This window comes from Sminthopsis crassicaudata, chromosome 4 (assembly GCF_048593235.1).
Source record: "Sminthopsis crassicaudata isolate SCR6 chromosome 4, ASM4859323v1, whole genome shotgun sequence".
Taxonomy (NCBI): Eukaryota; Metazoa; Chordata; class Mammalia; order Dasyuromorphia; family Dasyuridae; genus Sminthopsis; species Sminthopsis crassicaudata.
Genome location: NC_133620.1, coordinates 5,781,114 through 5,798,164, shown reverse-complemented (window position 1 = coordinate 5,798,164; position 17,051 = coordinate 5,781,114). Strand labels below are relative to the sequence as shown.

The following is a 17,051-nucleotide window of genomic DNA, read 5'->3' as shown; positions in this document are numbered from 1 at the left end:
TCTCAATAGGAGTCATGGAATTTTTAAGTTTTGAATATCATCTTCATCTTGGAAATCATTTTTGACAGTTTTAGGCAAAGAATAAGGGGCATCCCCAGGGAAGTGTTGAGTGAGATTTCCCAATGTGTCTATTTCTCTTCCAACATTTTTAAATGAGAGGAATCAGATATAAATTGGACATTTCAAGATTCCCAAATGGAAAAAAACAAAGGGACATATATTTCTAGATGAAAAGAGAAGCCCTAGTAGTTTAGTGATGATGGAGGAAAGGAAAAGTAAGTACTCTGGCTTTTCTAAAAACCTGTCACTAAATGGCTCATTCTCTCTTTCCACTCTATTGTTTGAATTGTGATTTATTGATAGGAAACCATCAAAGGGTGGAGCCTTCAATGTCCTGGGTCTGAGAAATTGCTAAGATTTTTCATAAACCAAGGATGACCATCCCAAAAGTCTTTTTTCTTTTGAATTTATTGTCTTAGAATGCGAGTTCCTGGAGAGTGGGGCTATCTTTTTCTATCTGTACCTCCAGCACTCGGTGTACTGCTTTGCACATCAGGCATTTAATACATGCATTAGTCATTAACTTATATTCACCTACATGTAAATGCCAATACTTATTGATTAGTTGCTTGGTTGAATAATCAATGCCAGGTGCAAAATCATACTTCCTTCTAAAATAAAACAGGAAAAAACAAAATCTTATAATGGAATCTTAAATGTTTAATTTTTAATACCTTGATAAAGGCCATTTCCCAATAGAAAAATGGTCAACGGAATTGCAAAGTATTCACAATCATATGAATAATGTTCTAAATAATATCACTAATTATAAAAAAATTTAAATCAAAACAACCCTGATTTCACACATGCCCTGGAAATTAGGAGGAAGGGGGGAAATGACTAAAAGTGGCAATTCAATGTTGGAGGGATTGTGCAAAAGATAATACTTTTGTTGGTGGAGCTGTGAAATGACATGATCATTTTGGGAAGCAAATCTGAATTATGCAAATAGAGTAACCAAAATCTCCATGTTTTTTGAATCAGAGGTTAGGCTTCTATCCCAAAAGCCATTAGTAAGGGGGGGGGGAGTCCTTAGATGCTCCAAAATATTTATAGAAGCACTTTTTGTGATAGCAAAATATTGAAAACAAGGAATATGTCCATTGATTAGAGAATGGATAATAAATTACAGTGCATGAATGCAATAGAATATTACCATGTTAAAGAAATGATATGTGTGATAAATACAGAGAAGCCTAGAGAAATATATAAGAACACACACAGAGTAAAGTCAATGAGGCCAAGAAAACAATATATACAATAACTACAAGAATGTAAGTGGATACACAAAAACAGCAAAAGTAAATGCAGTGAAATTATAATGATTGATCAGACCTTGAATGAAGAAATATAAGCCCCCAGCCCAGCCCTTTGTGAAAGTAGGAGATTCACAGAGGTTTCACTTAAGTTTTAAGACTTTTCAAGTTGTCAGTTAGTTATGCTGACTTTTTTTCTTCTTCTTTAATAAACACTACTTATCACATGGGTTAACTCTCAGGGGAGGGGAGGGAAAAGGATATATGAAACACTCTGATAATGTAAAAAATAGAAAACAAATAAAAACTCATACAATCCTACATGCCACTTTCTGTAACATCATCTGTAACATGAGAGACCTTCTCTCAAACCAACAGTAGAGTAAGCCTCTCAACTGGTCTTGGAGTCAAAGAACCCACAAATATTTGAAGTACCACACATTCCCAGAAGAAAATACCTTGGAAGAATTTCAGAACCGGTCTATTTCAAATGGGCAGAAGCACAGTCTGCCCAGCCCAGATTGCAGCACTGGAAGATGGGGGCAAGGAGCTGGGGTGGGGAATCAGAGTGTTGCAGCTTCCACCCACCAGAGAATCTTCTGTGAGCCTCTTAGGCTACTCTGTCCTGGTTGCAAGCAGGTGGTTTGGCAGATTTGATACAAAAGGCAAATTGTAAACCACTGAGCCCCTGAAGACTGGAAATCATTAGCAGAATTGCTCCAGGGCCAATTAAAGCAGCTGTTGCTCCTTTGCATTGAAGAGACCTCAAGCCTTTAAAATAAAAAAATAAAAAATAAAAAAAATAAAAAAACATTGAATAAAAAAACAAAAAGGACTCTCACCATAGACAGCTTTTATGGCAATTTAGAAGACCAGACCTCAAATCCTGAGCTTCCTACAGGCAAAGTAACTCCAGATGAGGCATCAAAGGGAGATATGAGCTGGTCCCCATTTCACTTGGCTTTCTTGGAAGATTGCATAAAGGATCTTAAAAGAGAGTTCGAGGAAGAATGGGGAAATGAAATGAGATCATTGTAAGAAGGAATAGAAAAAGCATATAATGTCCTACAAAAGAGTTATGCAAAAGACACCAATTCACTGAAAAACAAAATCTGTGAAATGGAAAAAGAATGCAATGGGAAAAAAATTAAATTGGACAATTACAAAAGGAGCTAAAAAGGTAACTGAAGAAAATAATACACTAAAAATTAGAATTGAACAAATGGAAGTTATTGATTCAATAAGACTTTAAGAATCAGTCAAAGAAAAACAAAGAAAAATAAATTTTATATATATATATAAAACAAAAAATAAAAAACAAAAAAAAATAGAAGAAAATATGAAATACCTCCTAGGAAAAATAACTGACCTGGAAAATAGATGTAAGAGAGACAATTTAATGATTATTGGACTTCCTGAAAACCATGATGAAACAAAGAACCTAGACATTATCTTACAGGAAATCATAAAAGAAAACTGCCCTGATATTTTAGAATCAGAAGGTAAAATAACCATTTAAAGAATTGACCATTCATCTCATAAAAGAGACCCCAAATTAAATCCCCAAGGAATATAATGGCTAAATTTCAGAACTATTACACCAAGGAAAGGATAGTGTAAACAGCTAGAAAGAAACAAATTAAATACCACAATTACGATTACCCAAGAGCTAGAAGCTTCCACCTTAAAGGATCGAAGGGCCTGGAATCTGATATTCTGAAAGGCAAAGGAACTTTGATTACAGCCAAGCAAAAGCTATCCAGCTAAAAATGAGCATTATCTTTCAGGGAAGAAGATGAACATTCAATGATATAGGTGAATTTCACCTATTTCTAATGAAAAAAACAGAACTGAACAAAAAAATTGATCTCCCAACACAGAACTCAAGAGAAACATAAAAAGATAAAAAGGAAAGAACTCTTAAGAACTATATTTCTGTTATGGGTATACTTAGAGAATGCAGGTATAATTTAATTTTATTATGATAATATGAAAAAGAAACTTGAGGTGGAAAAGGGATCATACTGGAAAAAGAGGGAAAAGGAGGTAAAATAAGGGAAATTACATCTCACAAAGCTGTAAAGAAAGCCTATTATAATTGAGGGAAAGAAGGGAGGGACATGAACATTGTGTGAATCTTAATCTCATCGGATTTGGCTCTAAGAAAGAATATCAGACACATTTGGTTTCCCAGAGAAACTTGTCTCACTTTATAGGGAAGTGGGAGGGCAAAGGAAAGACTAATAGAAGGGAAAACCGAAGTATTAAGGGAGATGTGTAAAAAAAAAAAAAAATAGGTGAGGGGGCTCTAAAGGGGAAGGATTGTTTGAAGAAGGGGGTCATCAAAAGCAAAATACTGGGGAAAAGGGAAGGAGGAAAAGAAAGAGAAATGCATAACAGCATAAATAAATTGGCAGGAAATATAGAATTAGTTATTTTAACTGTGAATGTGAATAGGATGAACTCTCCCATAAAATGGAAGTGGATAGCAGACTGGATTAAAAGCCAGAATCCTACAATATGTTGTTTACAAGAAACACATTTAAAGCAGAGTGATACACACAGAATGAAGGTAAATGGTAAAGGGCTGAAGCAGAATCTATTATGCTTCAGGTGAAGTAAAAAAAAAGCAGGGATAGCAATCCTGATCTCAGATCAAGTAAAAACAAAGATAGATCTAATTAAAAGTGATGAGGAAGGAAACTATATTTTACTAAAGGGTATCATAGATAATTAAGCAATATCAATACTAAACATATATGCACCAAGTGCTATAGCATCCAAATTCCTTGAGAAGAAGCTGAGAGAAAATGCAAGAAGAAATAGGCAGCAAAACTATACTAGTTGGGAATCACAACCTTGCTCTCTCAGAATTAGATAAATCAAACCACAAAATAAATGAGAAAAGTTAAGGAGGTAAACAAAATGTTAGAAAAATCAGGTGTGAGAAATCTTTGGAGAAAAGTGAATGGAGACAGAAAGGAGTTTACTTTTTTCTCAACAGTTTATGGAACTTATACAAAAGTTGACCATGTATTAGGGCATAAAAAACTCAAAATCCAATGCAGAAAGGCAGAAATAGTAAATGCAATTTTTTTTCAGATCATGATGCAATAAAAATCACATGTAATATAAGGCCAGGAGAAAATAGACCAAAATTTAATGGGAAATCAAATAATCTAGTCCTAAAGAATAAATGGGTGAAACAGCAAATCATAGACACAATCAATAATTTCATCCAAAAGAATGACAATAATGAGACAACGTACCAAAATTTGTGGGATACAGCCAAAGCAGTTATAAGAGGAAATTTTATATCTCTAGATGCTTACTTGCATAAAATAGAGAAAGAGAAGATAAATTAATTGAGCTTACAATGCAAAAAGCTAGAAAAAGAACAAATTTAAAATTCTTAATTAAATACCACATTTGAAATTCTGAAAATGAAAGGGGGAGATTAATATAATGGGGACAAATTAGGTGCTAACTATTCCCAATAAGATCAGGAGTGAAACAAGGCTGCCCACTATCACCATTACTATTCAATATTGTATTAGAAATGCTAGCTTTGGCAATAAGGAGAAAAAAAGAAATTAAAGGAATTAGAGTAGGTAAACCAAATTATCACTCTGCAGATGAAATATTTAGAGAATCCTAGAGAATCAACTAGAAAACTACTGGAAACAATTCACAAGTTTACTAAAGTTGCAGGATACAAAATAAATCCACATATATCATCAGCATTTTTATACATTGCCAACAAAATTCAGCAGCTAAAGATACAAAAAGAAATTCCATTCAAAATAACTGTTTCTATTATAAAATATTCAGGAATCTTTCTGTCAAGGGAAAATCAGGAACTATACAAACACAACTACAAAACACTTTCCGCATAAAGTCAGATCTAATCAATTGGAAAAATATCAAATGCTCATGGGTAGGCAGAGAGAGTATAATAAAAATGACAACACTACCCAAATTAATCTATTTATTTGGTACCATACCAATCAAACAGGACAAAATAGTCAATAACTATAGCAATCTAGTGTCTGACAAACCCAAAGGCCCCAACTTTTGGGATAAGAACTCACAATTTTACAAAAACTTCTGGAAAAATTGGAAACTAGTATGGACAAAATTAGGGCTCGACCCACGTCTAACACCACATACAAAGGCAAGATCTAAATAAGTTCATGATTTAGACATAGAGTTATATTATAAGCAAATTAGAAAAATATGGGATAGTTATTTCTCAAATCTGAAAGGGACGGAATTTGCGTCCAAAGAAGAAATGGAACTCATAACTGAACACCAGATAAATAATTTTGATTATATTAAGTTAAAAAGTTTTTGTACAAACAAAACTAATGCAAACAAGATCAGAAGGGAAACAATAAATTAGGAAATCATTTTTACATTTAAGGGTTCTGATAAAGGGTTCATTTCTAAAATATATAGAGAATTGACTCAAACTTATAAGAATTCAAGCCGTTCTCCAATTGATAAATGGTTAAAGGATATGAACAATTTTCAGATGAAGAAATTAAAACTATTTCTAATCATATGAGAAGGTGCTCTAAATCACTATTGATCAGAGAAATGCAAATTAAGACAACTCTGAGATACCACTACATACCTCTGAGATTGGCAAAGATGTCAGGAAAAGACAAGGATGAATGTTAGAGGGGATGTGGGAAAACTGGGGCACTAATATATTGTTAGTAGAGTTGTATGGATCCAGCCATTCTGGAAAACAGTTTGGAACTATATTCAAAAAGTTACCAAAATGTGCATTTCCTTTGATCCAGCAGTGTTTCTACTGAGCTTATATCCCAAAGAGATCTTAAAGGAGGGAAAGGGCCCCTCACATGTGCAAAAAAATATTTGTGGTAGCACTTTTCATAGTGTCAAGAAACTGGAAACTGAGTGGATGCCCATCAATTGGAGAATGACTGAATCAATTGTGGTATATGAATATTGTTGTTCTGTAAGAAATGACCAACAGGGTGATTTCCAAGAGGCCTGGAGAGACTGACATGAACTGATGCCGAGTGAAAGGAGCAGGACCAGGAGATCATTGGATATGGCAACATTAATATTATACAACAATCAGTTCTGATGTACACGACTCTCTCCAACAGTGAAATGACTGATGCCAGTTCCAATTATCTTGTGATGAAGAGAGTCATCAACACCCAGCTAGGGGATAGTAGGAATTGATCACAACGTAACAATCTCACTCTTTTTGATGTTGTTTGCTTGTATTTTGATTTCTTAGTCATTTACTTTCTTTTTTTAATCTGATTTTTCTTGTGCTGCAAGAAATTGTATAAATATTTTATATATACTTTAACATGTTTAACATATATTGGATTGCTTGCCATCTAGGGGAGGGGGTTGGGGGGAAAGAGGAAAAAATCTGAAACACAAGGCTATGCAAGGGTCAATGCTGTCAAATTATCCGTGCATAAGTTTTAAAAATAAAAAGCTTTATTTAAAAAATACAATCCTTAAAAAGTTTATCCCACAATTGTCTCTCTGTACCTCTATTTCCCTTGAATCCCAGCCATAAAGCATACTTTTGCCCTTGATCTGTATAAAATGCTAGTACATTTCTCTCCATTTTAAAAAGGTTCTTTATAAATCTCTCAGTGATTTAAGATCAATATTTTCTGATTCCTCCCAGAAAGTTTATTAAAGTTCTGCTTTTAATATACTCTGCATTGGCTTCACCCCATCCCACTGGAAATTCCATCTTCTTAGGTCCAACCATGGAAAATCACTTAGACCTCAGAGTGTAACCAAAATCAAAACAGTTTAATTCTATTAGAAGCATGGCAGTACCGAGCAGCATCAGATGAAGGGAGCAGCCATTACAGGAACCCATCCTCATCCCAACCTCATCCCAACCCACCTCCTCAGCATTTTCTTCCCCCCCAGCTTCATGTCCTTTTACACCTTGCTCTCAGAAAAAGATAAGAATAGAGCACATCAAGTCCGGGGTACTGATGCAGGATCAGTGTTCTTGTTCCCATCGAAGATTGCTCAGAACTACCCCTCTTCACTCTCAAGAATGGGTATCATCATACTTAGCCTCTCTTCCAGTGTCATAACAAACTAACACCGGAACAAAGCTGCAATTTCACTAATCTGTTCTCCATAGGAAAGGTAGAATGCCCCCACCCCAACACTGGAAAGCTAGAGTAAGGAGAAAATCTTCCCTCTAATGTGATATCTCTTCAATTTCTTGTGTCCTTGATGTGCTCTCTCTCTTTCTCTCTCTCTCTCTCTTTCTCTATCTTTCTCTCTCTTTCTCTCTTTCTCTCTCTCTCTCTATCTTTCTCTCTCTCTTTCTCTTTCTCTCTCTCTCTCTTTCTCTCTCTCTTTCTCTCTCTCTCTCTCTTTCTCTCTCTCTTTCTCTCTCTCTCTCTTTCTCTCTTTCTCTCTCTCTCTATCTTTCTCTCTCTTTCTCTCTCTCTGTCTCTCTCTCCCTCTCTCTCTCTCTCTCTCTCTCTCTCTCTCTCTCTCTCTCTCTCTCTCTCTCTCTCTCTCTCTCTCTCTCTCCTCATCCCTTTCTTTTTCCTCTCCTCTCTCCCTCTTCCCCTCTCATCTCTTCCCTCCCCCCTTTCTCTCTGTCCTTCCCTCCATCCCTCCCTCTCCTTTTTGGTAATCTTACCTTCAGTCTTTCTGTCTAAGAGTTTCAAATGCCTCAGAAGCTTTCCAGAGTCCTATATCAAGCAAAAGAAAGGGGAAAGAGTGTTAGTAATCAGCCTTCCCTGGAGAAGTGAAACATTGCTCACTTTATTTGTCCTTGTCTATTATACCTTTTTGGTCCATTTACTTCTATCATCTTTTATACTATCTTCATTTCCAAAGATATTCCTCCTTTCTCAATTACTTTGTGAGCTATCCTTTGTACAACCCAATCCACCTCTCCTTCTCTCCTTCTTACCCTCTCGCCTTCTCTCTCTCCTCTCCCTCTCTCCCTTTTTCCCTCTCTTTCCCTCTCCTCTCCCTCTCTCTCCTTCTCTCTTTCTCTCCCCTTCTACTTCTCCTCCCTCCCTCTCTCTCTCTTTTCTCTTTCTCTCTCTCTTTACCTCTCCCCTTTTGCTTCTTCTCCCTCTCTCCTCTCCTATCACTTTCCTCATCTCCTCCACTTTCATCCTCAGTGACCCATCCAGTCCCCATCTGAAGAGGTACAAAGCATCTCAAGAAGAAAAAGGAAACTAAGCCCTCCCAGAGTGTTCCCATAATGGAACATCACCCAGAAAAGCCAGTTCAGCTTCAATTCAGACATAGAATCATCCTTAGGTAAAACTTGGGTAAAGGGTTTGGGGTTTGCCTTTGTTTTTCTCTGATAAAATTCTGCTGATGCCTCATCATAGTGAGGACATGAGCCAGAGTTCTCAAAGGTTGTGAACAGCACAGCATTAGCTCTGGAAGGTGCTTCTAGTCAATCAGAAAACAGAGAGGCTGACTCAGCATTGGCCAAGACTAGACAAAAAAGGGTTATTTCCTCTTCCTAAGCAGTAGCTGTAGCCCATAGAGCATGAAAGATAAGAGCATAAAAAGCAGAACAGTAGCTTGTTCTAGGACTGTTTTTGTAGGAAACCTCAGAAATGAGACTATTGAGATAACTAAAAATGAGTAATACAACTCACAGAAGATTCGAACTCTCGGGGGAACTGGACCGCTGCCCGGCTCCCTCGGCGCAGCTGCACGGTCTTCACTGGCCTCCAGAAGATGAGCCGACACCCCAGCGTTTCCACTAGATTCCCAAACCATCATCCTCTTATCTTATCTGCCTTCCCCAGAATCTGCCAAACATTTCACTTGTGTAGCCCAAGTGTGAGCCATCCCCCCACACGGGAAATAGCATGCAGGGACAACAGCTTGTTACAAGACCAGAAGGTCTATTTGAACAACTTTGACTGTACATACAAAGAATGACAAAGGTCACTGGAATTTCTGTGGCCCTTGAAGGCAGACAAAAAGCTTCATCTTCTCGGAGCGCCTTCCTTGGGGAGCCAGAGACACTCCTAGTCCCACTCTGTTGACCAGATCAGGGTCACACACCTTGGAAGAATTTGAGGTAGGATCTGAACTGAGAGCATCACAAGAAAAGTCAGAAAATGCTCAAGCCAGTTCCTAATGTCCTTTGGGTTTGGGTTGGTTGGTTGTGGCTGCTTGTTGTTCTTGCAAGTTTTTTCAGCCAGATCAGTGCGAAATGACAGCTGGTTAATGAGGATTTTCTTTTCCAGCTCCACTTTTAATCACACACGCTGAGAACCACTGATATATCACAGCAGGAGGGATGAGGTGCACAAAGAAATGTCCAATAAAACAGATGTCCCTGTGTTTACTTCCTACCCTGATGAATAAGCCTCTTTCCTTTAAGAAAAAAGACAGCGAGCTCTCCTACAGATGCTGGCCAGTGAGAACACCAGCAAGCTTCTCCTGCTGACCAACAACACCTGCCCCAAGGCATCTGCCTCTCACAAGAAGCCTTTAAGGTTGCTGCTCCAGATATTGGGACTCCATCCTTGCAGAAACAGGCTTAGGGACCTGCCTGTGGAAACACAGCAAGGAAGTGGAACCAGTTGGAAGTTTGAAGCCAGTTCTCTCTGGACTCTGGACTCCAGGTACAAAGCACTTTCCATTAAAACACATTGCCTTGGGGGCAGCTAGGTGGCACAGTGGATAGAGCACCAGCCTTGAATTCAAGAGGACCTGAATTCAAATCTGGTCTCAGACAATTAACACTTCCTAGCTGTGTGACCCTGGGCAAGTCACTTAACCCCAGCCTCAGAAAAACACACACACACACACACACACACACACACACACACACACACACACACACATTGCCTTAAAGAATGAGGAGCTCTGGGCTCATCGTTCTTATGTCCTGCCCTACCACACATCTACACCATTTATCCCTTCCCCATGTGACTGCCCTCATCTCATTTACCCACACTGGGTCTTTCATTTCTCCAGTCACAGATGAATCACTTATTGATCCCCATAAACCCAGTTGCACATAGGTGGACCCCCTCCCTCTTCCATTCAAGCTGGCTCCCTTTCCTGCCCAAGATTCAGCTCTTCCACCAAGTCTTTCCTGACTGACTGCATTTATCCCCACCCAGGGTCCCCATCTCTCTCAGCTAACTTGTAACTGGGCAGATCTGGTGGAAACTCAGTCCTTTGGGAAGTCTGGATTTAATCCACTCTGTTCTACACCAAGTTTTGTGGGCCATTCCCACATGGGCTCATTTTTGAAAAGGGCCCATTGGGGGTCCTGAGGCAGTCAAGGATTCTGATGATATTCTCACAGACTTCACAGCCTCGTCTGAAAATTGGCCGATCCTTGGGCATATTCGAGCACGCTCCGGCCATCGTCTGCAGAGAGTGACCATGGCTTTCTTTATACAATTGAGCGCTGTCCCTTTGAGCCGTGACTGGCTTGTAGAAACTTGCTGGTTCTTAATCAAAGTTAGAACAATTTGTTTTAAAATTCCCGAAGAGCATCCCTTTGATGTAGAGCGGCCACTATGGACAAGAAAATCTTTCTGATCATCTCCTTGCTGGGACCCAAATGAAGGAAGGGGATCTTCAGAAACCCATCCTTCAGGCAGGCACAGAAAACAGACCAGAAGAATTAAGGGCAGGGACTCCGCCACATTGGAAACAATCATCAGCAATCAGGGGACATTCCAGAAGTCGGCATCCACTGAGGTGGGGGCCACAGCACAAGAACCTCTCTCAGCCACTGCTCACCAACCACCCCCTCGTAAGTCCTTCCATGACCAGCTTCAGGAGACCTGAAGTTTCAGTATCACTTGGATCAACCACCGACAATGCAGCCCCCCCAGAACCCAAGGAGCCCCTGCCCCTGGGGGAACCCCTGCTGCATCTTCCCCCTTCCAAGAGGGAGGCTAATTTTTACACAAATCTTGCCTGTATCTATGGCGGGGGAAGGGAGGGAGAGAAGTCAGGCATTTTAGGTATTATTTTTACATAGTAAACAATCATTCAAAAACAATAAAAACTGTTCCAGTGCCCAGAAATAAATGCCAGAATTTCCACAAGAGTCCCCAGCTCGTGACTCAGTTCTCAGCCCAGCTTAGTCACTTGCTGTGTGATCTCTGGCAAATCGCTGAAGCTCTCCAGGCCTCGGCCATAAACCGAGAATGGTAGCTAGTGCTCATCTCAGAAATTTTACTATTTCCTTGTTTTGCCTCCACTTCCCTAACACTTTATTTTTGTGGTAAAGCAAAAGGCACTGATCTGATAAAACAAAAAAAAAAAAAGCATACAAAATCTTTGATTCCAAGTTTTTGTTTTTCTTCCATTTTATCACTAGTTTCTCTGAGATCTGGCAGAATGTCACAATATCTCAGTTAAAATAAGGGGAAAACAGGTTTTCCTGAGCTGTATTTGCCGAGAAAGACCTGCTCTGAGTCAATACCACAAGTTATATCACCGTCAGACCAGCGGGTTTGGGCCAAGGTCTGGTGATATGAAATATGGATGCCCCAAAGTCACGATCAGTGGTTACGTGAAAAGTCTCGGCTTTTTCCAGAAGAAAAAACTCATTAACCCTAATTTACTCCACTAGTTTTCTGGTATTGGAATTTCCTACCTGAACCTGGGAATCCATCTCCCTGATCCAGTTGCAGGCACAACAGTCCCCAAAAAGAGACCCAACAACTTTGTCTCAATGAAATCTCCCATTTAGGAGACCCTCCGGTGAAATCACAGGCTCAGGACTTGGGAGGGGATGTTTTTAAGAAGTCCAAAGCCCCCGTCATTGGAAGGAAAACTCTCACAAACTGTGGGACTCCAAAGGAGTCAGGCCAAGATGCCGGCCTGTTTTGTTGAGTTGGTTTGGAGGGAAGATGATGAATTGGAGGTCTGAGAAGCCAAGTCACCAACAGCAAAAGTTACTATAGTAATGGTGACCATGGCTGCTGACCAGAGAGCAGAGCAAATAGACTCTGAAGAACAAGTGGAGGTCATTCATCTTTTCAATGACATATTAGCCCCGGGCACTTAATGGGAGATGGTGTTGTCCAAAACCAAACAAGAGGATGATTGGAAGAAAGAATGGGCTAGAGTAAAGTACACAGAATGGGGGAGAGACGAGAGAGAACAGAACCAAGATTCTAAGCCTAAGGCAATATTTAAGGCATTCCTGAACCTCACCAGACTCCAGTATTGTTTGGCTGAAAGGTTTTGCTTTTTTTTAAACACTTGTTTCAGGTCAAAGTATTTGACCACCCAGAATGCTCCCTGTTCTGAGAAGCTGATGATACACAAATCTTCACCAATGCATTTGACTTGAATTTGAATCATGAAGATCTATAAACCCAGTATTGTCACTGAGGTTCTAAAACCAGTGAAGAATCCAGACAGAGAGGATGGCACGTCCAAAATTGCACAGTGAAGCAAGCCCTTAAATACAGCCACTTTTGCTGGTTTGTGGAGCTTAGCTGTACCACCAGATAGCTAGAAAGGGTTGGGGTTGGGGTGACAGACAAAGGAAGTCGCTGAGAAGTGACATCAAGGCAATTAAAATGAGCAATAAAATGATAATTACAAAAAAAAATTAGCATCTCCTAAAAGATCTGGGTAATATCCTTGGAACTGCCACTGGTGAGCTCTCTCAATGGCCTCTGGGCCTCCGTTTCCTGACTGGGCAAGTGGGATGGGCTCCGCTTTGTCCACATCCTTTCCAAGTCTGATACCATGAGTCTATTGAATGCAATTCATTAAAATGTCAACACCACAAAACTCTCAGGCTTGACAGATGCTTTCCGTAATCCTCCCCACAAGGGACCCTCCAGTAGAAGCACAGCCAACAGCCCACAATGTATACACGCTGGGGAGGGGAGGAGGAGGATGGGGACATATGGCCCAAAGCTGCCATGGATGGTGTGTTTTGTGGCTCTTCTGAGTCAGCCAAGTCAGATTTCCCAATAGCAGCTTCTCTTGCCTCAGTCAATGACATGGCTGCTGGAGACCAACTGCTCCTAAAGCTCCTTCTGAAGACAATGGGAAGAGCTACAAAGACTCCCAGAGAAGCCATAACTGGCTGCAATGGTCCCCATCGCCTCCTCTGAAGAAAGCAGTCTTTCACTGCTTTCTAAACTTTCTACCTCATCATCCCAGTTAGAGACCCGACCTAAATTAGCTAACTTTGGCTTGAAGAGATGGGATGGAAGAGGATAGAAAAGATGGGCTTGGTGGAAAAGAGGGGATGGATCCCTTAGTGGGCCCATGATTTTCCACATTATACATTTTCTTAGGGATCTTTGTTAGGATCCATACCAAAATCCCACGGCTGATTATTGCCTCCCAGAGAGGCTACCGTTGATGCTCTCCTAATATGCAATGGGAAGCTTGCTAGACACAAGAGCGGGTTATGAAGGCGAGCGTCTTCTATGCAGACATTTCCTAAAGGTCTCATTCTGCTGAAAGGGATCAAAATGCCGACCAAGAAAGAGACCGAAAGTAAAAGAGCCAAAAGTCCTGAAATGTCACCGCTTAGAAGAGAGCTGGAAAAGTCCTCAGGGACCATCTAACAGAGACCAACACTCTCATTTTAAAATGAGAAAACTGAGGTCGGGTGGGCACAGCCCGGGTGCTCTGGCACACTCATCCCACATTTTTTGCAGACCTAAGCCAAGAGGGCCAATTTGCCCAAGGGGAAACAGGCTGTCTACACCTGTGGAAGCAATAAGGGAATTCCTGATCTTAATCGGCAAGAAAGAACTGGCTGGTGAAGTGGAGGCAACAGAAACTCTCAGTCCTAGTTCCTAAGAGCCACAGACTGTTTGGCCATCAGGTCCTGGGGCAAAGGGTTCATAAGGCAGGAGATGCTGAGCTGCTCTGAAGGAAGCCAGGGATTCCACGAAGCAGAGGTGAAAGGAGAGAGCGTTCGCCCTAGGGAGATCCCTCATGTAGGGAGGCTGGAGATGGATGGGAAACACCCTCACTTGTGGAGGCTGGAGATGGATGGGAAACACCCTCACTTGTGGAGGCTGGAGATGGATGGGAAACACCCTCATGCATAGAGGCTGGAGATGGATGGGAAACACCCTCACTTGTGGAGGCTGGAGATGGATGGGAAACACCTTCATGCATAGAGGCTGGAGATGGATGGGAAACACCCTCACTTGTGGAGGCTGGAGATGGATGGGAAACACCCTCATGCATAGAGGCTGGAGATGGATGGGAAACACCCTCACTCATGGAGGCTGAAGATGGATGGGAAACACCCTCACTTGTGGAGGCTGGAGATGGATGGGAAACACCCTCACTTGTGGAGGCTGGAGATGGATGGGAAACACCCTCACTTGTGGAGGCTGGAGATGGATGGGAAACACCCTCATGCATAGAGGCTGGAGATGGATGGGAAACACCCTCACTTGTGGAGGCTGGAGATGGATGGGAAACACCTTCATGCATAGAGGCTGGAGATGGATGGGAAACACCCTCACTTGTGGAGGCTGGAGATGGATGGGAAACACCCTCATGCATAGAGGCTGGAGATGGATGGGAAACACCCTCACTCATGGAGGCTGAAGATGGATGGGAAACACCCTCACTCATGGAGGCTGAAGATGGATGGGAAACACCCTCACTTGTGGAGGCTGGAGATGGATGGGAAACACCCTCACTTGTGGAGGCTGGAGATGGATGGGAAACACCCTCACTTGTGGAGGCTGGAGATGGATGGGAAACACCCTCACTTGTGGAGGCTGGAGATGGATGGGAAACACCCTCATGCATAGAGGCTGGAGATGGATGGGAAATGTCTAGCAGGCAAGGTTGGCGTGCAAGATGTGGAGGTGAAGAGTAACAGTCAGATTGGGTATGCTTGGGGGGGGGGGTGTCGTCCAAAAGAAATCAGGCTGGAGATGTATTGTAGCCTAAAGGCAAACATCTCTGAAGATTTTGAGAGGGATTAACGGTAAGATGGTCCAGCCGGTGCTTTAGAATGATCAGTTTGGTATTGGGGGGAGAGGCTGGATACAGGGAGACCATCAGCCTCAATGTGTAGATGAAGTTCAAGCAACCAGCAGCCAGACTACCCACCAAGCTCCAAAGGCAAGAGTCAGCTCGCAGTCCCCGGTAGGGTGAGAAGAAAGGCCGAAAAGCAGTAAACTCAACTGGTGGGGACATTGTTGCCCCAGAGACTCTCCCTAATCAAGAAGCAGGAGCCTCTTGAGTCTCCATGTGAAAGCTGCACAAAGTTCTAGTGTTATCCCCCAGGGAGGTTATAACCAAGGGAGAACATCCGTATCTTTCAGAAAGGATGGCCAAAGTTTCCCCTTCAGTGGAAATCACAGCCTTGCCAATAGAGAGGTCAAAACCAGTCAAGAAAATAAACAGAGAAACAATGGGCTTTTTTCTAGCCAAGATTTTCTCTTTCCCTCTGGGAGGGTCCAATTCCTTGGGAGAATCAGAGCAAACTGCCTCCCTAGCATCTGAGGGTCTAAATACCTTACACAAGGCAAACCCAGATGGGTGTTCCTCATTTCTGTCATGAAGACCCTAATAAGCCTGGCTTCTAATTTCTTTCAGATCCCAGCTCTGCACAACATCATTCCTGCCCAACCTCTGAAAATTAAATGATCATCCAGGAACCTTTATTAAGGTTTCAGTGATTTATCCAGGAAGCTCAAATATAGGCTTCTTCTCTGGGGACGCGGGCGGGCGGTTGGCAGCTTCTCTTGTCCATGAGGTCAGCGGCTTCTGGACTGAGAGCTGCCTCGTTCTTGCTCCAGGTCCCTGGGTCAGCAGGTGTCAGAGGCAGGCCTCAAACCCTGGTCTTTTTAAGTATCTGCAAGGCCAGCTTCCCATCCACTTCACCAAGCTGGTTCTAGAAGAGTGACAACTGGCATTCTCCCAGCGCCTGAAAAGACACAAAGGTCTTTACCAAGACTGTCTTGTTTGTTTTCCGCAGTCCTCTTAATAAAGGCTGCCAGGTATTTTATTTCTGTCTGGCAGTTTCTTCACATGGGTAAACTCTTGGTGTGGAGATTCCCTCCGCTGACTACGGATGAGGAAGATGAAGATCCGGGTTCTGGAAACAACACTGACTCTAGGCTTTTCAGCATGCTGGCTGCTGCATCAGGCTTTGGAAATCTCTCAATAAACATTGATATTCCAGCACTCCACCCTGGTGATTACTTCCTATTTTTCCTATAGGGGACTTGCTCTATATATATGTGTTTGCTTGCTATTTCTCCCGTGGGATTGTGAGCTCTTTGCAGACAGGGACTGGTTTTTTGTTGCTTTTTTCCTTTTTTTTTTTTTTTTTTTGGCACTTAGCACAGTGTCTAGCACATAGTACTTACTAAATGTTGATTGATTAATGACGATGAGCTGGGGGGTCTCTAAGATTACAAATTCTAAAGCAGGCGCCCATGTGTGGGTCATGAGCAATCCCAATCTGATCACAGACTTCCAGAGCTTGAAGAGACCCAGAAAGGTCATCGAAAATGAGAACACTCAGGTCCAGAGAGATGATGTGATCTGACCACACTCAAATGTCATCAAAGTTACCTATCCATGTCTCCTGACTCTCAGCAGTGGGGTCTGCTCCTCCACTGATCAAGTGAATACACCACAGGTCCAAACAATCTTGCAAAGAGGCTCTAGGGTTTGAATCCTAACTCTGAGAAAGTCACTGAATTCTCTGGCCCCCAGTTTCTTCAGCTCTGAATG

At 41.6% G+C, this 17,051-nt stretch overlaps 1 long non-coding RNA gene across 1 annotated transcript in view; it reads right to left on the bottom strand.

Moving 5' to 3' along the window:
- LOC141540486 (uncharacterized) overlaps positions 1-2,279 on the bottom strand; it is a 43,644-nt gene extending 41,365 nt beyond the window's left edge. Inside the window, exons 1-2 of the long non-coding RNA XR_012481546.1 lie at positions 2,195-2,279; positions 1,775-2,087 (exon numbers count right to left, since the gene is read on the bottom strand). This is a non-coding gene — a long non-coding RNA (uncharacterized LOC141540486). The remainder of the gene's footprint in view (positions 1-1,774; positions 2,088-2,194) is intronic.
- Positions 2,280-17,051: the final 14,772 nt, after the last annotated feature.